Source organism: Pinus tabuliformis, chromosome 3_2 (assembly GCF_031772625.1).
Source record: "Pinus tabuliformis cultivar Carrire ecotype Pingquan chromosome 3_2, CPIR1, whole genome shotgun sequence".
NCBI classification, from domain to species: domain Eukaryota; kingdom Viridiplantae; phylum Streptophyta; class Pinopsida; order Pinales; family Pinaceae; genus Pinus; species Pinus tabuliformis.
In genome coordinates this window covers 759,659,301-759,687,179 of record NC_142302.1, presented here as the reverse complement: position 1 = coordinate 759,687,179, position 27,879 = coordinate 759,659,301, and positions in this window count along the sequence as shown.

The window sequence follows — 27,879 nt, the reverse complement described above, 5'->3', positions numbered from 1 at the left end:
ACTCTAATCAAATCCATAACATCAAGTACATTCTCTCCACAATGTACTATCCAACAAAAAATAAACTCATACATCAACGATAATAATGTCTATCTAGAAGTAGCATCTCTATGAAGTAGGCATGGTAGAAACAACTACATGATGAAAGGTCACAACATTATGACCAACCATACTCCACTGAACTCAAAAATCTCCATGACTGAATGTAAACTGACATATATAGATGCCAATGCCTCATTTTCATATGCAAGAGGCGACTCCACATGGAACAATTACTATGACCAAATGATATGCATCAAAGTATAGGGCTTAATAAGCCTATTACATGGCTTCTAAAACTATAATACATGGTTGTACAATTACATCAATAAGCCCATATATGGCTAAACCATGACTCACATGACTTTGTTTCAATGCATACATGACTCAAGAAAGAAACCACACTAAAAAACATAACCATCATAATATGTAGCAACAACATCAACATGAAACTCATCCATCATAAATATAAGAGTCATGCACCATCATCATACTAATCTCCATAGCACCACCACATGCATAAAACTATCAAACCAATATGCATAATACATGCTAACTGCATGTGAAACCATATAGGCAACATATATGATCAAACATAAACATATATAAAGGATGGGCACATAGCATGCAATGCATAGCCAACTCCTCCATGGAGCCACAATGCCATCGGAATATTGGAAGCAAATAAGCTACTCCCCTTGAACATGTTCCATATCTCCTCCTGATCACACCTTAGTAAAGATAACATTAGTAGAAAAAAAACATCATCAAGAAATCATAATAAAAAAGATAAGCTTCAATAACATCACATCTATGATCTAAACTGCATGCAAAAACATGATGTGACAAATACTCCCCCTGAGCCTATGAAGGCCTCACATCCATTTTGTTTTCTAAAATATTTATCATGCAAAAGCAGACTGCAATATGTGTCGATCTCATTTACTTTGAATCTCATGAAGAAGAGTACTTATTTGATCTGCTTTCTTTGCATACTCTTCCCTTCAACACATAAACATTGTCTGGTGTTTTAACTCCTCTAGCTATCACCCTATTTGACCCTTCTTTCAGATGAAGAAACCTTTGGAGTTGAATACCACTTCCTTACCTCCATCAACCATTTGGCTCACACTTAAAATATTGTGCTTTAAACCCTCTATGAGCCACACATTTTCTGCATTGGTCCTCTTCTCACCAAGGTTGGATTTACCACTTCCCAACACTTTTGCTGGTTCACTCCCTTCAAAAACAACATGACCACTATTGATTCTCTTAAGGAAGTGAATTTTTCTCCTATCTCATGACATATGATATGAGAATCTACTATCAGTATACCATTTATCATCCTCATCATGAGAACAAAGATCAATACCACATTTTCCTAACTGTTCTTCCTTTTTCTTCCACACAACTCATGGCTAGTTCCTTTGTTGTGCATGCCTCTTTGGCCACTGATTTTGTACGAAGTTATCATGGATTTAGGCATCTAGAAATATTTGGCCATGTGTCCAAATTTTTGACACATATAACATTCTACATGACCAAGATAAGAAGCCAAAAGAATTGATCTTTTGTTCCTCATGCTAGATTTCCAACTTTTCATACTAGACCTGCAATAAATGGACTTAAGGCCAAAAAGGTTACAAGCATAACACAACCATTAAATAAACTTGTATACCTGAAGGAAGACCTCATTCTTTGTTGTCCAAATTGCTGCATAGATGTATCCAATTTTCTCCTATAATAGGCTGCCATATGTCCAAACTAGTGACAATTGAAACACTCGTTCTCGTTCATCAAGGGAGAAAATGAATTCTGATTTCTCCTTTTAATTATTCTATTATCAACTCTAGGAGTGAATTCTTTTCTTGACATATAACCTCCTTTCGAATCTCTTCATTGCTGCTGAAGAAATTGCTACCTCTTTTATCCAACATTGTCATGAATGCTCAAAAATTTTGTTGTAGGGTTCTTTGAATCTAGTTAATATTTCCTACATTTGGACATACATCACCTCTTTGAAGTTTATTTTTCTCTCTTCTATTTTGATCTTAATTTTTTCAAGTTCTAGTATTTATCTTCTATTTTTTTTATCAATTTATCTACAACATGTTCAAGCGATTCAACATAATATTTCTTTTCTTTTTGCTTGCTGCACATTACTTCTTCATATCTTTTTGAATCCTCCAACTAATTTCTCAAGGTAGTGAGCTCCTCCTTGATATTTTTCTCCTTCTCATCACAAATTTGCACCAATTTCTTATGATCCCTACAAGCTGATGTCATTTTATCTATTTGAGAAACTAATTATTTAATCACAACCATTTTTTATTCATATTTAGCCTTAATGACAACAATATCCTTCTAATCTTTACTATCAACCTGAATAGAATCATCACAATTATAATTAAAAAATTATTTCAACATATTACCTCGTAACACATCTAATTTGGATGAGATCTTGGAATTTGCAACTTCTTTTGTGATAGATTGATTTTCTTCCTTCTTCAAATTATTTGCCTTTTGAGACATCTTCTTCTTACTTCTAGCCATGAACCTCGATCTACTCTCGAAGTGGTTAAGATTGACTGAAGAGCATTAGCTCTGATACCAATTGTTAGAAATATATCCACTACTGGGGGGGGGGTGAATTAGTAGTGTTGGCCTTTATACCAATTTTAAATCTTTTCAACAATCTCAAATATCCATGCGCATGCACAACATTAGTTCATCAAAACATGTGAGAAATAATAAATTGAAACCATAACAATAATAAGAAATAATCATGAGAATGACAAACATGCACACACAAGAACACAAGTATTTCTAGTGGAAACCCTTTCTGGAGAAAACTGCCCTACTGTTGCTGCATTGCTCAATTCTTTTATTATTATGCTGAACAAATCATACACAGATTAGCTTACATCCATAAGCCAAAAGACTTGGTTTCCTCTACAATATGTTGGCATCTATCAATTCAGAAATATATTTCTCTCATGGATGTATGGAAATTTATCCGCTGGAAGGTCCCACGACCAACGATACTTGCCCAACTTCCATTGGACTGTCCAACTCTTATTGGATGGATAAAAATATTCCTACTACTAAATTTTCCAAATCACTATCTATTCTGAAGCCTCCACGCCTTCACTTCCTCCATGCAAACCATGTTTCATATATTTTCAAATTGGGTTCTTAATTTTCTCAACATGAGCAACCCACCAAATCCATCATTTTGCACATAAAATTTGAAGGGGGGGAATTTATTCACTTCTTCTCACACTAAAATACTACTCTCAAACACACCGCAAGATGCCAATTTTCTACCACAAACTACACATAAATTCTAAATCTTCCTCAAAACTCTATCTCTGCTTTCTGCTCACAAATATATGATATATCTCTGCACAAAATATGTGAGCAACTACTGCATAATATACTCACTCACAATGCTTTCATAATGGCATATTCACACACTCTCCAAGCAGCCAACTAAATAGACTCAAAGCTTTCCTCTATTTATTATTTTTTTGTGTTGAGTCACTTAGTAAATGGTACAGGTTATGGACCACTCAACAATCCTTTTCACACACTTCATATTTCATTAAGATAGGATTATTGAAAAAATAAACCAATAACACCACTATCCATTTGATATCTTCAACCTTTATCAACTTCTAGAGGGCCCACAAACTTTTCCGACCATATGCTAAAAAATTTTGATCAATAACATCGCCACAACACCAAAATTAGTTGAGCAGTGCGAGGAATGCAGAGAAAAACTCAGGAAAAACCTTAGTCACTCCCACAACATAGCCTCCATGTGACTAGAAGTCCTCAGTCACTCCCATGGGCTTGGCTCCATGCGACTAGAGCTTTTTAGATGTTCCCATGACTCAACATGCATGCGACTGGGGTTAAGGATGGTAAAAACTTAGCCAAATATTCTTATAAATTGTTCAAACTTCTTCCATATCTTGACAAGAATCTATAGGACCTTTAGCAGTCTCTTGCATCTCTACAGCACTTCATTAAATCACTGCAATATCACCAACATCATCACAAGTCTAACTAGGTTTACTAAGATACCAACCAACAACCAAACTAAATATTTGAGCCATAAAACTTTTCCACAACATCTCTGCGAACAATATGCAACTCCCAAACATGTCAGATATCCTCCAACACCTATACAATCATCTCAAGCATCCAATGAAACTTGTAGATCCTCTCTAAGCCCAAAATATAACTTCATCAACATGAGAGACCTAATCCAAGACATGGAGACCATGGAGACCTAATCAACAAGGCTCCTCAAATTTAACTCCTGTAGCATCCACTAACATCTATATGCAACAACATGATCAAGGAGATCATCATCATCTCCAACTAGTAGACATGCCAAGGACCATCCATCACATCTCCAAGATAATACAGGCTAGCAAACATGCCAAGGACCATTTACACCTCAACCATACACAAGCCACCTACAACCACATATACACATGTATATCCAACACACTTGAAACCAAAGAAACTAGGTTGACATCAATTCCAACTAACTAACACATCTGCAACACTGCAACACACATCAATGCTAACACTTACTTCTCCCTTCTTTTATTTTTCTAACTCTTGTCTTTTATCTGTCTGATACAACCACTTCACCAAGGACATATTCCATGACTTCATTTTCCATGAGTGCCAAGTCAATCCTTTTCTTCCATGCTAGGAAGTTTGTTGATCCAACGATCTTGTTTCTTTCCTTGCAAAATATAGCCATGTGATCTGTAGATTGAGACATAGAGGACAATATGACACTTACTTGTCAACCAAGGGTCCTCCTTCTTGATTATGTCTCCGACTATCTTGATGTTTTCAATAACTTTAAGGAGACTTCAAAGATGACTTATAATTATGACTTCTAGGATCCCTTCAACAATAGTGTCTTCAAATAGCTTCAGTGAGAGGATGATGATCCCAATATTCGTTGATGCTTCCTTTTCTTCAAGCTGATGTACTAAAGAGCCTTCAACAAGAGATTATCCTTCCTTTCTTCAATACATATTATTATTATTTCCTTGTGTCCTTCTAAAAATGATTCCCCTTGAACAACAATCCCTTCTTATGTCAACAATATGATCTTCCAACTGCCTTCTCTTTCTTCACCTTAGTTCTAATACCATGTTGGAGAATGTAGTAGGGAAACTATTAAAACAAATTCCCCTTAACCTTAATAATTGACTATGAAATTTAGTTATCTTTTTATGTTTCTTTATTATATCTTTTCATCAAATAATTATCAAGAGTAAAGCAATAAAGACAATGAACATAAGAAGTAGGCTCCAAGCCAAGGAAAAACCCCTCCAAGGAGAAAATCTAGAAAGAATCTCTTTTCTTCTTATAGAATCGTCTTTGAATGATAAAACCAAGACCCAAAACCCTAGACCAAGTCCTCCTCCAAGCGCCAAGTCAACCCTCCAATAATATTCTCCAAATATGTCAAATATCAACCTATTCAATAAGGATAAAATTCACTTCAACCTGCTTCAAGCTTCAACTTCGACCTCTAGCTCGGATCTGCAATCTCTTATTGCAACCTTTGACTCTTCTGTGAAAACCCTAGCACCACTCATGTGGGTAGAAGAGGTAAGATTTTAGGTCTCCTCCCTTTGTTATAGCTTGCTTCTTTTCTTGGAGACTTTTTCCTTCAAGTATTTTCCTTCTTGCAACAAAATTTCAGACCTGCAATTAAGCTTGTAATTTTGACCTTGTAGCAACACCAAAAACCCTATACCCTTCACACATGTGATAGAAAGATTGTCACAAAATCATATTTTTTTGTTCTTCTTGAGATGCTTCCTTCTTCTAGGTATTTTATCCTTCTTGTATTCATTTTTCTTTCTTGAGATCAAATTTTAGATGTGTGTCTCAAATAGGTCAAAGTCTCTTCTATATATGTGCTTCTCTTGTGGTCGAATAACCTCTTCTAGGCTGACTTGTTAATGGTAGGGCTGACTTGTGCTTGGAGTTTCATAAGACTTCTAGACTCATAATTTATATCTTTTACATGTTACATCTTAAACAATATGGTATTATACAATTTACAATGACTTTATTGACTCAAGAAAAATATTATTTTGACATGACAAACCCTAGGAGCATGAAATACATGCTTGACCTAGACGATCAATACAATGAAGCATGGAACCCATGCTTAAAAATAATATCTATATATATATATATATATATATATATATATATATATATATATATATATATATATATATATATATTTATTTATTTATTCTTGTAACATAAGATATGCATATTTACATGAGTACAATGACAATTATGAAGACCAAAATTAGTTACATTTTCCAACATAAAATACCCTTGTAATAATCTATTATATAAATAGGAGAAATTAAATTATCCAACATGTATTATTGGGATGTAATTCCTCAATATCTCTTGGTATAGATAAATGTCTTTTGGAATAATCACATCATTATGATTTGGTTGATGTTTTGAACCAACTAATGTGGTTCATCCTCAAGACAAGGTGAAAAAATTAATCGATCTTTAGGAATAAATAACATGTATGCATCATTGCCCAGAGTTAGCCATTGAAAACTAGCCGTAGTAAATTAGTTAATAAGGTAAACAAATAATATTTTATAATTGGTTGTTAGGAGCTATTTACTAAAAATATAAAGTAGTTGTTAGGAATAATTATATATATATATAAATTAATATTCATATAGTGAGAATGATTCATAAATAAAATAAAATAATACTATATGGGTTATTTATTTTAATTATATTAAATAAATTAATACATGATCTTGTAAAATTTTAGAATACTAGAGTAATAGGGTTAAGAATAGGTTCCAAAAATATATTATTCATTTATCATAACAAAAAAAATTAACAAAAAAAATGTTACAAATTATCATTTATATATAAAGTAGTTATTAAGAGTTTATATATCTTAATTATATTAAATAGATTAATTATAATATTGTACGAAAATAATAATAGAAATTATAGGGTTAAGAATGGATTAAAAAATCTTATTTAATTATTTAAAAATAGTTAGGAGTTTATTTATTAATTTTAATAAAAATAAACTTATAATATGAAAAAGGTTACAAGATATTATTTAATTTATAAAGAAGATGCTGGGAGAATAATTATTATATTAAACAAATTAAATTATAGTATAATTTTAATAGCAATAAAGATATTGGGGGGCCATGAATGGTAAAAAATAGAAGGCAAATAATATTACAAATAAATAATATTTAGAAATAAAACTTACAAAGAAGGAGAGTAGAAAGGGGGTGGAATCACGAAGAAAGCCAGAATCCAACTCTTACTCAATTTCCAACCATCATCCCGGTTAAGATTTTTAGCATGCCTCTCAATCTCAATAGCCTCTCTAAGCTTCCTATGATGGAAGTGATAAACTCTAGCAAGGAATATGGAATCCTCAATACAGACATGGTGTTTTGATTTCTCCGCATGTTTAGCAAGAGCCGGTGAGTGGGAGCAATTCTGCCATATGTTCATGGATTCTCTGGTTAATGGACCTACCTGTTTCTCCAATATAGGGAATACCACAGGAGAAAGGAACAAGGTAGACACCTTTCATGTCCTTAGGGTCAACGGGGTCTTTAACAGATCCAAGTGAATTTTTAATGGTATTGAGAGGCTTAAATGAAGAGGAGACATTATTCTTTCTAAGGATATGGGCAATCTTGTTCATGATCCCTTAGATAAAAGGGAGATGAACCTTGGAGATAGGATCAACATAGACATTTTTAACTTTTAACCCTTTACAGGCTTTTGAAAAAGCCTTGAGGCCTTGGGCTCTGCTATACCCATTATTTTTAAAAACTTCAAGAAGATGAGATGACACCCAATCTAGGTGGTTATCATCAGATATTCTCAGGGTACAGGTAGCTAGAGTGCTGAGAACACCAAATTTTTTAGCAGGGAAATGATGAGAAGTAGCATGAAGATACTATTTCGTCTGAGTTTTATTTCAAAAAACTTGGTGATAAACAAAACCATCATCCATTCTAGAAAGGAAAATTTCAAGGAAGGGAAGGCACCCATCCGCCTCAACTTCAATCGTGAACTTGATGGAGTTTGATAGGGAATTAAGGTGGTTAAGAAAAAAATCCAACTTCTCACGACCATGAGGCCAAATGACGCAAGTATCATCAACCAAACTCTTCCACCTCTTAGGGAAAAATTGAGCTGAGGCTAAGGCCTTGGTCTCAAAATCTTTCGTAAACAAGTTAGGAACTATAGGGGAAAGAGTGGAACCCATCACAATACCGCACGTTTGCTCATAGAACTCACTCTTGGTATGTAATATAGGTTAGAGATTCCCATGAGACATACAACAAAATTTCAAATCATTTTTGGTGTTGCTCTTTGAAATATTAGATTTTTTTGAAGTTAATAAAGATTCTATTACCTTCCCATGGATGTTTCCCTAATTGGTGTTTACCACGTAAATATGGTGCGTCTGTTCCTTTGTTTCTTACCTCCTTTCTTTTATAGATTAAGTGTTATTATTATCCATAGTAATTTAGATTAGTAAAGTTATGTTGTGTTTTATATATTTATATGTTTATGAATATTCTCAATATTCTAACAAAATGCATGAAGTATGAAGCATACTGGTGAAGTAAAAAATACTTTGTGTATGAATATAATAGGTTGGTGCCTATGCAATTCTTTCTAACTTGGTGCTTAGCCAAGGAGATTGGTGTCTCTAGTAGGTTGGTTCCTATGAAATAATTGTACACAATAATTACTAAGTTTTTGCTCAGCTAAAGAGATTGGAGTCTCCAATAGTTTGGTTCCTACAAGAATTATAACAATAAGTTGGTGCCTCTAGACATTTTATAAATATAAGTTTTTGTGGTTTTTCTCTCGCAATGGTTTACACGTTTAATTATATTCACTATTATTGAGTTTACATGCATTTAATGTTTTGAATTTAATGAATGATTTATGAATTCTCATTTAAAATTTAGAAAAGGACCTTATGTTGATATTCCCATCCCTCTTAGTATAAACATACTTTCAATGATTGGTATATGAGTAGGTTCCTTCAAAAATAGTCTAATTGTTGGAAGGTAGATTTTGGGAGCACACGTGGACAGTTAAGAAGGATTCTCCACAAATAGATCCCCTTTGTTTGATAGAAAAAACTATACAAACTGGAGTATAAGGATGCATACCTATCTAATGGAATTTGGGTTTGATATTTGGCAATTCGTTGTGATTGGTTATACATCCACGAAAACTCCTCCAATATTTATGGTTGAGAAGAAGGCTAGTGAACATGATTCAAAAGCCATGGATGCTCTCTTGTGTGGTCTATAAAAGTCAAAATTTGTCAAGTTTATGCATTATTAATTGGAATATGTTTTGGTACAAACCTCAAAACCTCTGTGAAGGCGATGACAAGGTGAAGAAGGCAAAACTAAAAAATCATAGAATATAGTTTAAGAGCTTTAAAATGAAAGATGAAGAAAATTTTGTAGCTTATTTCCTCCATGAGGATGAAAATTTCAACACCATTAGAGGATTTCGAGAGAAGGTTGAAGAATCAATGACCGTGTAAAAAATTCTAAGGTCACTCACCTTAAAATATGATGCCAAGGTCTCTACCCTTAAATAAATGAAGAATTTGTAGAAACTGATGATGGATGAGATGCATTGGATTCTTACTATATATGAAATGAGGATAGAAAAATAAAATATAACATATAAGGAAGTATCTTTTAAAGCATCAAATAAGACATGTAGAAATTCGATGATTTTTCCAATCATGAATCAAATATAGAAGAAGCACATTTTCCAAGAAAGCTAAAAGGAGGACTTGATAAATATAAAGGTCAAATACCCTTCAAATGTTTTAGCTATAATAAATTAAGACATTTTGATGCCAAATGTCCATATGTAAAAAGGGAAGAAAATTATGGTGAAGAAAAGCATAACAATAAAAGAAAATATTATAGATAAAAGAAAGGAAAATACACTAAGAATAAGAGTGTTTACTCTAGAGAAGATAATACCTCGTCTGAATAAAGTGATGAATATATATGTGATAATGTAAAGAATAATTCCTATTCATATCCATGGATATAAAGTATATTCATAAAGAAAATGAAGAAAAATAGAAGAAAAATAGATTCATAAGAACAAGATATTGATGGGGAAGTGAATCTTGAAGCAAAACTCATTTGTGCCTTAGAAAAATATATAAGATTTAGGGAAACAATAAAAAGAAAAGGAGAAATTAAAAAAATATGAAAACAAAGATCGTGATCTTGATGAAATAAAAAAGATAGTTATCATCCTGAAGAATATGGAAGAGGAAAAAATGATAGAAGAAGTGGTGGCAATCCAAGTGAAAGAAAAGGAAGAAAATTGTGAGAAGATAGAAGCTTAAATCATTTCCTTTAGAAAGGAACCAGAAAAAACAATAGATTATTTGAATAATATATTGAATTTTAGAAAGAATGCTAAAATCTTAGATGATATTCTCAGTTTTTAACTCATCAAGAAAGGTCTTGGCTATGATTAAAAACAAGAGTCCCTTGAGGGAGTTGCAAGCAGTGAGGTCATAAGGCCATCAAAAAAGGAAAATGAAGAAAATCCTAAACGCTATGCTAATAAAAAGATCAATCAACAATGAAAAAAACAGTAGGAAAGGAAATGAGGACCAACAAAAACTTGATTCTTCTCACAAGAACAATAAAAATGAGTTTAGGATAATTATTCCATGAAGAAGGCCTTCCACAACTAGTTAGAAAATCCTCTTCCTTGGCTATTGATTTTCTTGCAATAATTTTGGTCATAAAGCAACAGATTATGGAACTTATGCAAGAAATGATCATGTGAGAGAAAAATAGATGATATTGTAATACGTCAAAGAATTATTGTGTGAGCAACAAAAACAAAAGTTCTCCTGGGTTTGTTAATAGAAAATACAATTGATTTGCTTAGCTACCTGGTTATAGTATTGAATGCTATAAGTGCAATAACTAAAGTGTCCTAAACTAAACAAGGAAGAAGATGTTTATACCAAGTATAGAGAAGACTACACAAAGGTGTGGAAAAGGAATTAGGAAGAATAAAAGAAGGAAGAATGTGGACTTGCACTATATGCTTAAAACAAAGCAAGCCAATGGTACATGGATAATGGATGTTCAAAACACATGACAGGAGATAAAAAAAATAAAATAATAATAATAATAATAAATAAATAAATAAATTCACCCTAAAGGAAGAAAAAGGAGGCAATGTTACATTTGGGGATAACGTTTTTGCAAGGATGTTTGGGCACAATGTATGGTTAGTATTGATAATGGAGAATCTAAAACACAAAATGTATTATAAGTTGAAGGGCTAAAACACAATCTTCTAAGTGCCAGTCAAATGTGTGATCAATATTACAACCTCATCTTTCATTCTAAAGGATGTGAAGAAAGGAAAGTAGGTTTAGGAAGGTTAGTGGTAAAATCAATATAACCCGAGTAATGTATATGTCCTTGATAAAGTCAAAGGGGAAAAATGTTATGCGGGACAAGTAGATGAAAGTTGGTTATGGCATATAAAGTTAGGCCATATAAAATTTGACAATCTAGTAAAACTCAACTAGACAAAACTAGTAAGAGATATGTCAAGGATCTCAAAACCTATAGACACTATTTGCAAACCATGTCAACACGAGAAGCATATGAGAATTAGTTTAAAAAAAAGGATTTCTCAATATTAAAGCCATTGGAACTTGTACACAAAGATCTCTTCAAGCCAACAAGAATATAAAATTTAAAAGGTGAGAGTTATTTTTTGTTGTTTATTAATTATTACACAAGAATTACATGGGTTACATTTCTTAAAGAAAAATTTGAAGAATTTTAGAACTTTAAAGCTTTCAAAGCCCTAGCTGAAATGACACTAATTTAAAAAACAATTTCTTAAGATTAGACAAAGGAGGTGTGTTTACCTCTAATGAATTTGAATAATTTTGTGAGAATCATGGAATCAAGAAACATTTTTCTGTAGCAAGGAATGTTGGACATTGGATAAACCAACACTCCCCATGTGTTTCACAACATGGACTAACCGCCTCTTGTGGAACCTTATCTCTAGCGATGCAATCATTGACTAACACTTGTGGGTCTTGGTCTAACGACAATCATGATTCCCAACAATTGAAGAAAAGAATATTACTATCCATGAGTATGCTAAAATGATTCATCCCCCCTCTCAGTTTAGTCAAGTGTTCATCAATTGTTATTAGAGTTGCCATCATGTTTTATAACCTGCAATGTATTTTCTCCAACGATTTCCAACGTTCAATGCTCAACCTCAACGTATTTGCACTTGGAATGATCGATATCCAATGTATTTTCCCCAACGATATGGCTATTTTATGCAAGCTGAAACATGGCTAAGGATGAATTTTTAATTTGTGATCTCGCTAAGGCAAGCAGAGAATGAAATATCACAAAGAACAAATATTGGAGAGAATGAAATATCGCAAAGAATGAAATATCACAGAGGATTAAATAACCTTCATTTTATTCTTACAATATGTTATTTGTTTATTCCAATTATCTAGAAATTTTTATTGGAGATCACCCCAAAATTATGTTATGATTGTTGAACCTCTAATTTATAGAATCTTCGAACTTAAACAAGTTATGCTTATCAAAGTATTTGTTTAGAAAATTTTGCACATGTATGAACAGCATTGTGGACAATTTCTTTTTTAGATCCCCTTACCATTGATGTCAAAGGGGGAGATAAGCATAAGGATGGAGGCTAATCTATCAATAATCAGGACAAAAATGGGAGGATCATTGTTCTGCCATCAATTCCAAAAGGGGGAGATTGTTGGCATTGTTGTCATTGATGGCAAAGGAACAACACAAGAGTAGCAAGAGAAGGCGCAGAGGCAAGGTATGCAGCAACAAGGCAGGAGCAACAAGACAAAAAGAACAACAGGGTATGCAGGAGAAAAGCAAAGGAGAAAAAGGAAGCACAGGAAGAGAAATAAAAGGAGAAGCAGAGCAAGGGAAAAAGGAGCAACAAATAACTTGATGGCATGTTGATGGGTTGATGCTTGATGCATAAAACATAAAACATATATACACAAATATTTTCCCTTGGATCCCAAAACCGGGACTACCAGATTGATTTTTCATTATATTCCTTTCAATGTTACAATACATATATATACATGCTGAAGCATCCATAAACCCCAATACATTAACCCTGGGTTACAGCACAATCATATTTCCCTTAACTGGATCTACAAAAATACCATGGACAGAAAACCATCATGCCCAAAACCATGTGCAAGAACCATGCACAAAACCATAGGTAGGTTCGCCCACCTAATATAGGGTTAATTTTTTTTTTCCTCAGGGCATTGCCTCAGACCCCATAGAGGGGGGCTACCGCCCCCCTCAAACCCCTAGACAGGCGGGTAGCCACCCCCACCATGACCCCTTGTTGTGCCCAACGCAACGGACATGGGAGGCTATCACCCACCCCCCCGCCGCCCCGCACGTAAGGCTAGTCATGGAAAGAATATAACACACACCCAACATATGAGATTATTTATATATATGCAATTTTCATGGTTATGGGGATCTGAAGGCCTTTGTGTTAAGCTAATATATTCATGGAGTGTAGATTTGTTCATATGGTCCTGTGTGACTACAAAATGTGGCCAACTAAGATTTTATAGTGTGTGAATTCCATCGGTCGGTAATCTAGTTGACGAGAAGGATAGGTCGACATTTGGTGAAGAGGATGGTTGTTTCACTACCAAAAATTTAGTCGAAAGAGGATAAGGCAAAATTAGATGGTGGGTAAGCTAGTGTAGCTTCACCTTGAGTCAACCAAAGGGTACTCAAATTCTACCAGTATGTTGAGGCTAAAGTTGAGACAACGAGTTGTGCCTTGTGCATAGCTTGACAAGTGACAAACTTTTGTGATGAGTGATCAGTAGCCAATGTGTGGCCATTACAGGAGGACCCAAATTGTTGGGGCACCAAATTCATCCAAGGTTACCGAACGATGAGGTAGTGGCTTGATTATTGCTTAGGTATATAAAGTTTTTTACATAGGGAGGGGGTTCGTAAAGAGCATGAGACTTATTCGTTTTTGTCAACCTAGATGAATATTTTGACTTGATGGTAGCATTAAGTTTCCTTTGGCTTAGATTAGGGTCTTTTATAGTCGAGGTAAGTTGATTGGTTGGGTCATTTCAATTGATCTTATCTAGTCGAGGTAGGTCAACTTCTTGGGTCATTCGAATGATATTTTCTAATCATGGTAAGTTGATTGGTTGGGTTATTTTTTTACTAATCTTGTCTAGCTATGCTAACTCAATTATTTATGGTAAGTCATCTAGTTGTGCTAAGTCGAGGAGTGGGTTATCTTGACTAGTTTTGTCATGTTGACTAGTTGTGTTTAGTTGATTGGTTGGGTTATGTCCAAAATCACTCAACCAAATGAGTACGGTGGTGTATTCCAAAGTCAATTTTGCAAGCTTTGGAGAAGTAGAAATTTTATAACCCCATTTATAGAATGAGACCATGGAGGTCAAGTTAAATGAAAGTAACACCTTCTACTGAGCTGGTTTAGCCTAGATAGTGGAAGGGGCCGTTATAGTATGTTGGGGGTATGAAGCTGTTGATGTGGGAATTGACACACCTATGTCAACAAAGGAGAAAAGACCCATACCAAGGCTCTTCACATAGCCCCAACTGTTTGGAATAGTCGCTCTCAATGGGTTTAAAGGCTATGTTGGCCTTCAACTTCCTCATCTTGTGAAGGAGAAAAACCAAAAAATATTCCTAGAATGAAAGTATACCTGTGGATTTCCTAAATTGAGTTAAATAATACCTAAATTCTCCAAGTTATGTTAGTGAATCTCTAATGTAAATATAAAATATATAATAACATTAGTTTTCTATCACAAAACTAGAATCACATTAAAATATTTACAATGATATAATACAATAATAAAAGAAGGCTAGAACTAATGTAACTAGAACAATATAAAGAAATGAAAGTGTTATGATGTAACAACTATTATTAAGAATAAGCAATGAAATAAAAATCCTATTATCAACAGAAAGAAGGATTAATTTTTTTCAATGTAGTAATGTTTTTCTGAATGTAGTACAGAACAAAATGAACAACTATAATGAAAACAAGTTGTTCATACCATTAATTAAACACAACATAAAAACTATTTTTGCACTATTAAACCGATTAAACACTAAGAAAAGATAGAAAAAATACCAAATTAATTACTATAATTTACAATTACTTCTTGGCCAAAAATTATAAGAAAGAAAGAGAAAAAAACAATGAATGATATCATTTAAGAATTCACAACTTCATTGGTGATTAACAAATTAAATCAAATAATCATCAAATCGATACTAAAAGGAATAACGTGGATAACATTTACTATGATATCCCTACTAGAGACTCAGGAAAACAATGGTAAAATTAACCAAATATTAATCAAGCTAATCAAACCATTACAATCAAATCGTCCTCCTTAGGGAACAAGCCACTGAAGATGAAGAATTGATCAATTGTAAAAATATGAGTACATATATTATACAACAAGAAAATGTGTTAAAAACATTCAGTTGTCAGCGCACAAAGTCGGCTAACAAACATGAATGAGTTCCAGAAACCACAATATATTATGAATCATAAACTATGACTATGGAAATAATAAAATACAGCGTATTGATGGAATCAAACCACATCAAGATGTCTGAAAATGTCATTCATTTCACAGTAAAAAAAATAAACACTTCTCTATTCAGACTAATGTCTCTCTCACCTCCCTCAGGTTCCCCCCTCTTTTAACTCAAAAGTAATGGGTTTATATAGGCGATTACAATATCCATTACATCCTTCTAGAATTGAAACTTAAAAAAAGTATAATGACAAAGATAATAATTAAAATTATTTTGTTTGTTGGGCTAGATGACCGATCATAACAATACTAATATTAAAGGAAAATAACATGAGAACATTCGGGAATATGTTTTGATTTAAGTAGGTGTGTCCTGCAATTAGAGTGACAACAATTTTCATCAAATATTTCACTTGTGATATACATAAGAAAATAAGGATGTTACAAAATAAAAAATTTAGTAACATCCTTTTTTTTATATTTATTTTAATTTATTAAATAAAAACTGAAAATAACAATAAAAGTTTACCTCGAGATTAACCTAAAAGAGATATCAATTTAAAGCTTTATTTAGTATTTTCTGGTCCTTGATAAATAATCAACTTGACTTTGACATACTTTACTATAATGTGAGTGTCATATCCCTGGGATAATTCAACAGACTGAGCAGGATCATCATTTTTGGTATTTATATGATGATTATAGGAAACTCTTAACTACTCGTTCTCTTGTGTTAATTGTTCAATTCAATGGGTGAGTTGTGGAACAATCACCAAGTACCGTTGGTTCCAATAGATATCTAACAGTGCTTCTGAAACCAATTTGTGAGATTTGTCTTTCAATTCCAGTGAATTATCAGTATTATAGGGAGAACTTTGATCCTTGATGACTTCTGGCTTAACCTTCTTTGCTGAGTTTCCTCTAGATCTACAACATTCTGGTCACATGGTGTGTGTGTGTGTGTGTTTTACACAATAAAATGGACAATTTCCCATTTGATAACTTGTCCTTTATATGTGTATTTCTATCTTAATGAGAATGAAAATATGTGCATTGTGTTGCATGGTCAAGACCGAAAGAGTTGACTTGAAGCTTATCTTTATTAGCTACATGTTTACCTTGCCGATTAGACACCTTTAAAACCACACCCTTTTCAGTAATAGGATTATTATTCTGATTGTGACATAACCGTGGGGTTTGGGGTGTCTAACCTTAATTTTCTCTTTTCCACGAAGACAAAAGTTCATAAATAGACTTAGGGTTACTGACATGGATGTCATTTCCTAAAGGATCGACAAGAGCATCATTAATTTCTATATGAGGGTTTGAATACACCGGAGGGAAAAATTGCTCAGGTTGGGGTTTTTCAAAACCATTCTTTATCAGGAATGGTTCTCATTCTAACCCTAATTTCTTCAATTGAAATTTTACCAAAATTCCAATTAAACCACGATGAATCATATAGCAGTTATTATGCCACTTCTAGTATGTTGAAGCCATCTTAACTAGCGATACATAGAAGAAATGCGGAATATTGAAAGGGTATCCCAAGAAAACCATTAACGATCTAATATGATATAAAAACACAAAACTATAGCAACCTTCACACATTATGTACATTTTCAAAAATAGTAACATGTTTTTCCATTTGGGTTTTAAATGGGTAACCGACATACCTTTAATGTCGTAGGTATATCCTCTTTTGGCCAACAATTTCTTCTAGGGAACTTTCTTAATTCTCTTGGTCTTCGACCATTTTTCACCTTCGAGAGATAGACAAGCAACTTCAGCAATAAACTCAGGATCCACTGTAAACTGAATGTCCCCAATTCTAACCCTACAACCATTGAAAGAGGTTGCAAAAGCCTCAGTTACTACCTGGTTATGTCCTTGGAACAATTTCAAGAAATTAAACCAGCCCATGATATAAAACAATTGAGTACAATCCCCATAGGATTCTAACATGTCAATTTCTCAGGTCTCAAATCAGACTACTCGCAACATGGTGAGACAATACTGACTTTCCACATTACAAGATGATTGTAAAATCAACAAAGAGTCAAAACCTAACTTGTTATGGTAGAGCCAAAATCCATAAAAGATTAGCATAGATAGTAAACAAAATGGGCTTCGAAAACTCTAGCTACTTCGAGGAATGAATAACGAGGTACAATCATGACAGGGCTTGAAATAACGACCATCAGAAAACAATAAGTGTACAAGTCAATCTCCAATGTAATAATTCCATTTCCCCTATAATCCCATTTCCCAATCCTTATGAACAAAACCTAATTCGAGAGGGTTTGAAATATAATTATGATGATAAGAGCTAAGGTCTTGGAACTATTTTTCGGATCATAATCCAATAGGTGTTAGGTATAGGTTTAGATAATAATCATACCACCATTGTAATAGGTCTGAAACAAATAGGGTAGGATTACGTAGATAGGTCCCGAAAGGTTATAACAAAGAAAAGCATGTATGCATTCGAGTAGACCACAAGATGAAAACTGAAAAGACATTAACAATAATATATAAAGAGTTGTTACAGATTTTCTGAAATTCTATAATAATTTCATATAATTGTCATGTGCAAGTTCAAATTCATGAGTGATTATAACCTTGGGAACACCATTATCGATATTTTGTAAGGTATTATCAAATAAAATCTAAATCCAAATGTGCAATGAAAGCAATTCTCAAGCAACCTGAAGGTATTAAAAACACAACTCAAAAATCAAATTGAAAAAATGAAAATCGTGAAAGAGGGGGTCCATACCATCAACAATGAAAGAGATGGGAGTGGCTAGCCTTCCAATAATTGGTGGCTCACTGGGAAGGACCAATTATCTCTACCTACAAAATAAAAGGAAAAGATCAGTTGATATCGAAGTTAAGTGGCAAATATTGAACATGTTTTCTTCAGTCAGATCTGCAAAAAGACAAGAGCCATAAATAGTTACAGAATTAAGAAACGTAAAATATACTTTCAAAAAGGAAACTCAAAGTACAACAAAAAATGAAAAAATGAATAAGAATCTTTTAAGAGAAAGACTTGTTAAGAGATTTACTTCAATACCATTGGTAGAGCCACTGCTGCTAGTAGGTGTCCATAGCCTTGAAAAGGTTACCATTTAACCTGGATGCCTTAATATCCCATTTGTTTAAAATGCAGAGTGAGTTGTATTGTCATATGCATATTTATTATTCTTATCTTCCTCTCTTTTTTTGAAAGTACTAATTTGAAGTCAATGTTCAGTCTTGGTGAACTATAAGATAACACTACCATCCACAAGATGTAACAAATGTGAACAAGATGGCTCGTGATGAGACACGCTATCTTGTGATCTAATGACCAAAAGTCATTGGTCTATCTTGGTGACCAGATACAACAATGTCACATCTGTTAAAATATTATGATCATGGTAGGTAGGCTCGTGATGAGACCCCCTATTTTTCAATTAATAACTTTTAATATTTTTGAATTAAACTGAAAATTTTCATCATTTAATTTTAACAGATGGGAAGACATATCCAATCCTTAAGAGATGGATGGCGTAATAAGTTTGAGTAACTAGTATAACAAAAATATACATGCTGAAATAAATTTGTTGGCTTTGGAACATAAACATACAGAAAAACAAAAACATAAATTTTCTTGTAACATATTTCAGCTGCTTTGACAATTTACAGATCAGGAGGAGCAAACTAAAGGAAATCTTTCAATCAGTTAGCACAAATAACCATATAACCACTGAGAGATTTATAAAATTTGTTGCAGATAGATTTAATGTGGAATGAAACATCCTACAACAAACAAAACAAAGCACTCAAAAAGAAAGAAGAAAAATAAAAATAAAATGCAATCAAAAGAAAAATATGTACAAGTGTCCGACAAGAGGGACTATGCAAAATAATTTTTCAGAAGAAAACCATTAACAAGAAGTGACTCAGGCTTTCCTTCCAAGTTTTGCAATTGGAATGTGATGGGACTCAAATTTTCTGTAATAGTGTAGGGTCTTAGCCATAACTTCTGGAACTTGGTGTGCTCTCCTTTGTCTTCATGGGCTTTTTCCCACTTTAACACCAAATCACCAACCTCAAAATCTCTCTTGGAGGAAGATTTATTGTCAAACCAACATTTTACCAGTTTTTTATGTTGGTCAAATTTAGTCCTAGCTCTAATTCTCTCTTGCTCCATCCTTAGTAATTCATTGATCCTATTTTCCATGGATGGCGATTTGAGTTCCTGAACATTTTGGGACAACTGAAGGGATGGCAAGAAAATATGAGGTGGCAAGATAAATTCTCTATCATAAACCAAAAAGAAAGGAGAGTTGCCAATGGAAACTTTTGAGGTGGCCCTATCATCCCACAATTCATTAAACAAAAAACATGCCAATTTTTTCTAGTTTTTAGATACATTCCATTTAAAAATTCGAAGCAGATTTTTATTGGATGACTCAGCCAAATCGTTACCTTGAGGATAGTAGTTTTTGGAGTATTCAATATTTATACCTTTATCGACTACATATGCATCTAAATCATGTGATGAAAAACATAAAACATTATCAAAGACTAGATATTGAGGAATGCCAAAATGTGAAATTATATGACTTTCAAGAAAATTGAAAACCCGATTTGCATTCACTACACGAACTGGTGCTACCTCAATCCATCTTCTGAAGTAATATATTGTTGTTATAATATATTTGTGTTGTTGATATGAAGTAGGATTCAAAGGGCCTATAATATCTAATCTGCATTATTGAAAAGGAGATTCAATGGAAACAAGATGCAAAGTAAAAGCATGCTTACCCAATCTGCCAACAACCTTTTGGCATGTTTGAAACCTTCTCACTAAATCATGGGCACCCCTAAACATGGTTGGCCAATAATAGTCTGCCATTAGTATATTGTGAGCAGTATTCTGACCACTAAAATGGCCACCAATAGAACCTGAATGGAGTTCATGAATAACTTTAGAGGTTTCCTCTTGCTCAAGATAGCGGAGCAACACTCCAAAATTTCTCCTAAAAATAATTTCACTGATAAACTGATATGGGGCAGATTTTAATCACAAAACCCTTCTTTGGGTTGAATTTAAATGAGATGGGGTGGTGCCATTTTTCAGATAAATTTTTATGTCTTGTAGAAATTTAGAATAATTTAACACATATTCAACAGAGATTATCCTGATCATGTACTATTGCGGAATACATACACAATACATAAGCTCCTCTACGTTGATCATCAATAACAATAAAACATCAAGAGCATTCACACATTAACACAGTATGTAACTCGGGGAAAGCATCTCGCTAAAAACCCTAACTATCTGTATATTAATGATTGAGAACATGTAACATTACAAAGTACAATGCTTATCACAAGCAATCTAGTACCAGCTCCACCTGTTACACACAATACAGCTCAGATCTGATCTCCAAATCTATTCCACTGCTTGCCTGCCTCCACTGCTCAATACCTGCTCAAGAACTGATGAGAATGGCTTACCAAACTCGTATTTCACCTCAAAATAATCACTCACACTTTGTTGGACGTGAGCAAAGGCTACAATACTGGGCAAATACGTGAGCAAACTCATTGGCATACTCAATCCCTTGATTGTGCAAGATCTGGTGCACAACTATAGTCACAACTGATAACAATCTGATTCTCTACCACTTGTCCCTGTTGAACTGAAAATGCACTGACATGCAACTGAGTTAACTGATGTATTCATTAGTTGCATCATGAGTTAATAATTAGTTTAACAACTCATCATTAGTCTATTTGCAGTTAGACTAACTACAACTAGTTTAACTAAGTCAAATTGAACACAACTCCATCAACTCCACAATCAACTCCACCAAACTCAACTGATTGAGTTCTAACTGAAGTCATGCATGCAACAACTCAACTGACTCATAAGAAAAGCGTATTTCCTTCTGACAGCTGCATGTGCCACCTCTGTAGCTCAAACTGAAGTGCTCCAAGAGAATAAGATCAAGTTTATAGTCCAAATATTATTATGAGACAATAATATTTGACTTTTCTATTTTTGACAGCCAGTCTAAAAATAGACTTTGATCACTCACACTGTGATCACTCACACTTTGATCAAAAATAGAAGTCCATCTATTTTTCCCAACTTGACCAATCATCCATAAACAACAACCTGCAATCCATAGACATGATCCATATGTCTAAAAATAGACATAGTTTAAAAATAGACTTGCACCAAAAATAGCCTGCGGGCCCACTTAGTGAAGGCGACTCTTTTCACTAAGCTCCATCATCTTGTTGCAATCTCAACATGTCCGCATACCAAGAATCATAATTATGATTAATGCACAAAACTTATTCTGAATAAAAGAAATTTTATTGTCAAGAGGAGATTGATCATGACTAATAGAAGAATTATCAATGGGAAGAACAGATTCAACAACTAACTTGCAAAGACCTTGACCTGTAATAATTTGTGCAAGTCTAATTTCAAGATCAAAATCTTGCAAGGATGTCATCTAGTGTGCCCTCTTTGACCCAAGTTCCTTTTGAACAAATAGGTTTCTAACCACAGTGAAAGTGCTTGTTTGCTTTATAAATTGTGAAAGATTGTTTTTTAACTAGTGCATAATTCAATTCTTCTCCTTTAAATGAGGAGCTCATAAACACAAATGAGATTTTTTCATTTTGGTTAGTTTTCAAGGTAAGGAAAACAAAATAAGATGAATCATAGGCAAATGTGTATAAAAGGATCTCCTTAGAAAAATCTAGGGTTATAAGAGCATGCACTTCTACAATATCTTGTTTGATAGTGTTGAAAGCTTCATTTTAAAGTTCTCCCCACCTAAAGATAATGGTCTTTTTTACCAGTTCCTGAAGGGGTTTAACAATTTATGAAAAGCTTGGGACAAAGTGCTTTACAAAGTTGATTTTCCCCAAGAAAGGATTGGACTAATTTTTTAGAACTAGGAGGCAGTAAAGACTTGATTGTCTAAATCCTCTCTGGGCCAATCATAATGTCATCCTTATACACGATACATACAAACAATTTACCTTCGGTAACTACAAAAAAATAACTTGTTGGGGTTAATGGAGATTCATGTTTTCCTGCATTTTTCAAACAAATTTTAAATGTTGGAAGTGATATGATCTATGTTTCGAAAAACAAGTGAGATCATCAAGGTATATGAAAACAAATTCATTGATAAGTCCTCTAAAGGATATTTCCATGGCATGTTGGAAAGTTTCCCTAGCATTTATCAGTCCAAAGGGCATATTCCTATATGTGAAAGTGCCCCATGGGGTCCTAAAAGTGGTTTTCAATTGGTTAGCTGGATTTACCAGAACCTAATTATATCCTGAGAAACTGTAAAAAAAGGACAACATCTCAGATCTTGAAATGCATTGAAGAATTTGTTCAATGGGTGGGACTATTGGAGCCTTAGTTTTTGATATTTTGTGGATAAAGAGGCTAATGACAAGTGGCGGAGGTGGCCGTTGGGAAGTTACAAAGTTGACAACTAAGGGAAGACCGGAGACTAAAGGAAGATTGGTAGTCGCGAAGGAGTGGTGGGAAGAAGGGACAAATGAGTGAGGAAAGACCAGAGGAAACTGAGGATGAAGACAACCGAGTAAAGGGAAAAGGAACTAGTAGTTTGGGTAGATGGCAGAAGATAAAAAGAAGAAGGAAGAGTGAAGGAGGGGTTTTTGGTCAGTTCTATCAAGTTTGTAGTGTTTCCATTCTTCTTGTGTTGTGGAGCAATGAGAAAGGCTCCATGATTATATTTGTACGAGTTTGTATACTGACTATGTGATTTCTACTATTGATGATTAGGCCATGAGCCTTATGTATTGTGCTTATGTTATGCTAATGAAGAAGACTGTTTTGGAGTTATATTGTGTACTTGTGTATTATGCTGGCTATTCAATTTTATATATATATATGCATCTGTTTAGGTAGTCTTTTGGTGTAGCATGGATATATTGTTACGATCTAGTTGGTTTGCATGTTAAGATACCATCATTTGCACCCTTCTGAGTAATATGATTCCCTTGGTATCGAATTCCAACGCTCATCTAACTTCAGTTGTAGCATGCCTCAGGTGAGACTCCTTCACCTTCCTGGGTAAGGTGAAAATGCCAACGTTGTGCTAGACTACAACAAAGACTTGTTGGCCCGTTGTGCCAGAACCCAAGGTCTCAACCCTACTGTCATTTTGTGCCAACAAATGGTTCCATTTTTGGGACCATAAATTCAAAAAGAGGGTTCAAAATATGGTATCGAGGATTTTTAAGAAAGAAATACGAAACTAGTGGGATGAGTAAGTTGACCGATTTGTTTCTCACCAAGCTCAACTCTAACGCTGAGTTGTTGCGAAACTAAAAGATGAGATCATGTATTCATAAGTTGCAAGTGATTAGTATGAGATATTCTTGTGCAAATTTCCAAAAGAACTGTATAACTGGTTGTAGAGATTGCAAGTGAAAAGTAGGTCTGGTGGACAAAAGTTGTCTTGTCACGACTAGACTCTAGAAGATCTCACCGCACTCCATCGTCTTGACATGGATTTGATAAGAGTAGTAGTTTTTTGGGTGTATACTACACTATAAGGGTACATTGTCGAGTTTGCAACAGAAACCCACCAATCCTTTTCAAAATTCGAAGCCGCGTTCCGAGCGGGGTTGAGAGGGAAGTTATTGAAAGAAATATGCCTCTGGATTAAAGTGTTAATGATGGAAGAGGGCTTGCTTGTATTCCAAAGTCCAAGCATGGATGCGCAAACACCTAGTACTGTGGGAAGGAACTAAATGGAGGGATTCTATTGAGTTGGGGACCATGAATTTATTATGAGGATGGACACAGAAGATTCACGAAAGGCAGGGAACTGAGAGCATAAAGGAGAGCACAGATAGTTGAGAGATGGCAAGAAAGGGACATGCAGGCAATTAAAAGGTAGCCTAAGGAGCTACACCAATAAGGAGAAGTGTTGAGGAGCCTAGAAGGGGAAGGTTGGATGGAAGAGAACTCGAAGAAAGGGATAGAAACAGATGGAACAATTGGAAGCTCAGGAGGCCATAGGAGCCCTCCCTCACCGATTGCAGGGGAGGGGTTTGATGGAACTTGTTGTGTCGGCTCATAGGAAGGCCAAAAGGATGACATGTACTTTTTTATGTGGAGAATATTTTTAGAAGATGATTCATATGAAATAATTAAGGATCTACCCCCCCGAGGCTCAGGTAGCATCTCCCCCAACCTTCCCCTAATACTCTACAACTATCCTGACAAATTTACTTCTAAATTACTCAAGACGATAAGAGTGCATAGTGTGCATGTTAACTATAAGGTTAGTACTAATAGCAATGAAAATATTAGTAGTAGTACGGGTTTACAAGGATATCTAAAACCGGGATCTCAACCCTTTGTGTTGTTTGCACGAACATAGTCGATAATGGTGGGGTCATTCACAAGGTATCCAGAATTCTCCGGCAGGGGCAACGAAGACATAGTGAAACACAAGTATCTATGTGAGGCTATCTAGAGAGCCCCCTAGACGCCTGATAATGTGAAGCTAATAGATTTCCAGACCAATCTTAGGGAAAGGGCCTTGAGGTGGTCCATAAAATGGTCGGAGTTAAACCAGAACCCAACTATGGATGAGGTTAAAAGAGAGTTTGTACAATAATTCAGACTTCCCCAAAAAAATTAGCAAGAGTTGTCAGAGCTATGAGAGATAAAGTAGCGAGAGGGAGAGACTGCATCGGAACTAATGCAAATATTTAAGGATGCAATTTGTAAAATCAGTTATAGAATAGACCCGAATCACCAAAGGGATTGGTTTATCAAAGAATTGTTATCCCTCACCCGGACACCATTGGCGCAACATAAGATTGAGACACTACAAGATGCTCTAGAGTAAGGAACCAGAATAGAAGCTATGGTAGGGCATCCGCATGAATACTCATGGGGGGGGGGGGGGGAGGGGGTGTAACTTCACACGATCCCTCTATCTTGGGTATTCAACACCAAATTGCAAGTCTAACAAAGACACTTTAAGATTTACAACGAACCCACCCGACGAGACCAAATGTGTGGTGCACAAACTGCTTAGTGGAAGGTCATGGTTCCATGGAATGCCCGAGGTTATGGGGCATGGATTCCACATCGGCTTGAGGGGGACCACTTGGGCCTCCACCCACAATGGGAGTCTTGGTGGTAGGATTACAAGGGATGTATCCTGGGCACAACCAACCGAAGTACTGTGAATTATGTAGGGGGTGTGGACACCCTCCTCGACTGTGCTTGAAATTGCAAAAGTACTCTAATGTTCCAAATAAAAATTATTGTGATTTCTATGCTTCCAAAACTCGCCATACCAAACAATGTAGAGTGATGGATACTATAGCTGATGGGTTATACCACTCAACCTTTTGGGTTAGTGAGACTGCTCAAGGTGGATGAGGAGGAGGAATGAGGGGAAGAAGGGCAGGAGGTAGGGGCCTAGTTCACTGTTACAACTATGGCCAGAAGGGGCATGTTGCATGGATTTCCCTCTACCAAAGAGGCCCTAGTGCTCTCAGTGCAAGGCCAATTCCCATGCCACAGAGGATTTTCTGTAGTTGATCACAAGATGGGAGGAGAGGAACAGGCATAGGGGAGTGAATTTGATCAATATAGAGCCAAGGATCATAGAGGCAACCTCACTATCTAATATTAACATAGTTACATGTAGATACAAAAAGACGGGGACTGATCAAGGCACTCCGAACCAACCCACAATCATCAGCTTGGCCTCCCCGAAGTGGAAATATAACCCTCAGTAGAAGAAATAATATTACAAGTAGGCAATAAAATTGTTTGACAATCTGGTTGAAGGTGCAAGACTAGCAAAAAGGAAGATAGAGTCTTGCGAAGACAGGACCCTAGACCTTCCAAAATCCACAGTTTTTAGACCTATTAAGGAATGGTTTAGTTTATTCCTGTAGATTATTAATGATGACCAGATGCTGGGGTAGTTGCAGAGGAGTCTGAAGGCAGCCATATCAGAGGAAGAAGTCGAGGGAGGAACAACCTCCACTAACTTGCCTGAAAGACACACCAGAAGAGTAAGGAGAAATAAGAATAGAACTAACATATAATTCAAAATTGATGCTCAGATTGTAGGATTTTAGACCAAGGACACTATGCTAATCTTAGTTATGATGTCAACATCCTACCAATAAAGATGTGGGAGGCACTGGGGAAACCCCAATTGACATTCTCACCAATCCAATCGCAGATGGTGAATCAATACTGTATACTTCCAATTGGGAGACTGGAGGACATGGAGGTAGATGTAGTAGGAGTAAAGACATGCATATTCAAAGTAATAGATATTATGGGAGATAAGGATCCTTATCCAACCTTGCTAGGGATAGACTGGGCCTATGAAAATTACGCAATCATAGATATGAAGAAGGAACTAATGACCTTTGAAGTAGAAGGAGTAAGAGTGATTCAACCGCTAGACCCATATCAGGGACCTAGATTCACAGAACTAGAAGATGACAGAGAAGAGCCAAGGATGTTAAATCAACTCTACAAACTAACAACGGGTAAGAGAGAGGATTACATAAACCCAACAACTAAAGGATCAGTTAGTTAGAGGAGCATTCAGAGTTCCAAGGTTGGCTTAGAATCTGCATGGGATGATTAGTGTAGGTTTTAACCCCGTACAGAAATTACCTGCATACGAATTCTAAAACACAGAAAATAAACAACGCAAGAGCATAACACATAAAACACATATACACAAAGATTTTCCCCTGGATCCCAAAATCAGGACTACCAGCTTGATTTTTCATTATATTCCTTTCAATGTTACAATACATATTTATACATGTTGAAGCATCCAATACCATGGACCAAGAACCATCGCGTCCAAAACCATGTACCGAAAACCATAGGTAGGTTCGCCCAACCTAATATAGGGTCCAAAAAAAAATTCTCGGGGCGCTTCCCTGGACCCTGTAGAGGGGGGCTACCCGGCCCCCTAAAACCCCCTGAGCAGGGGGGGCTGTCA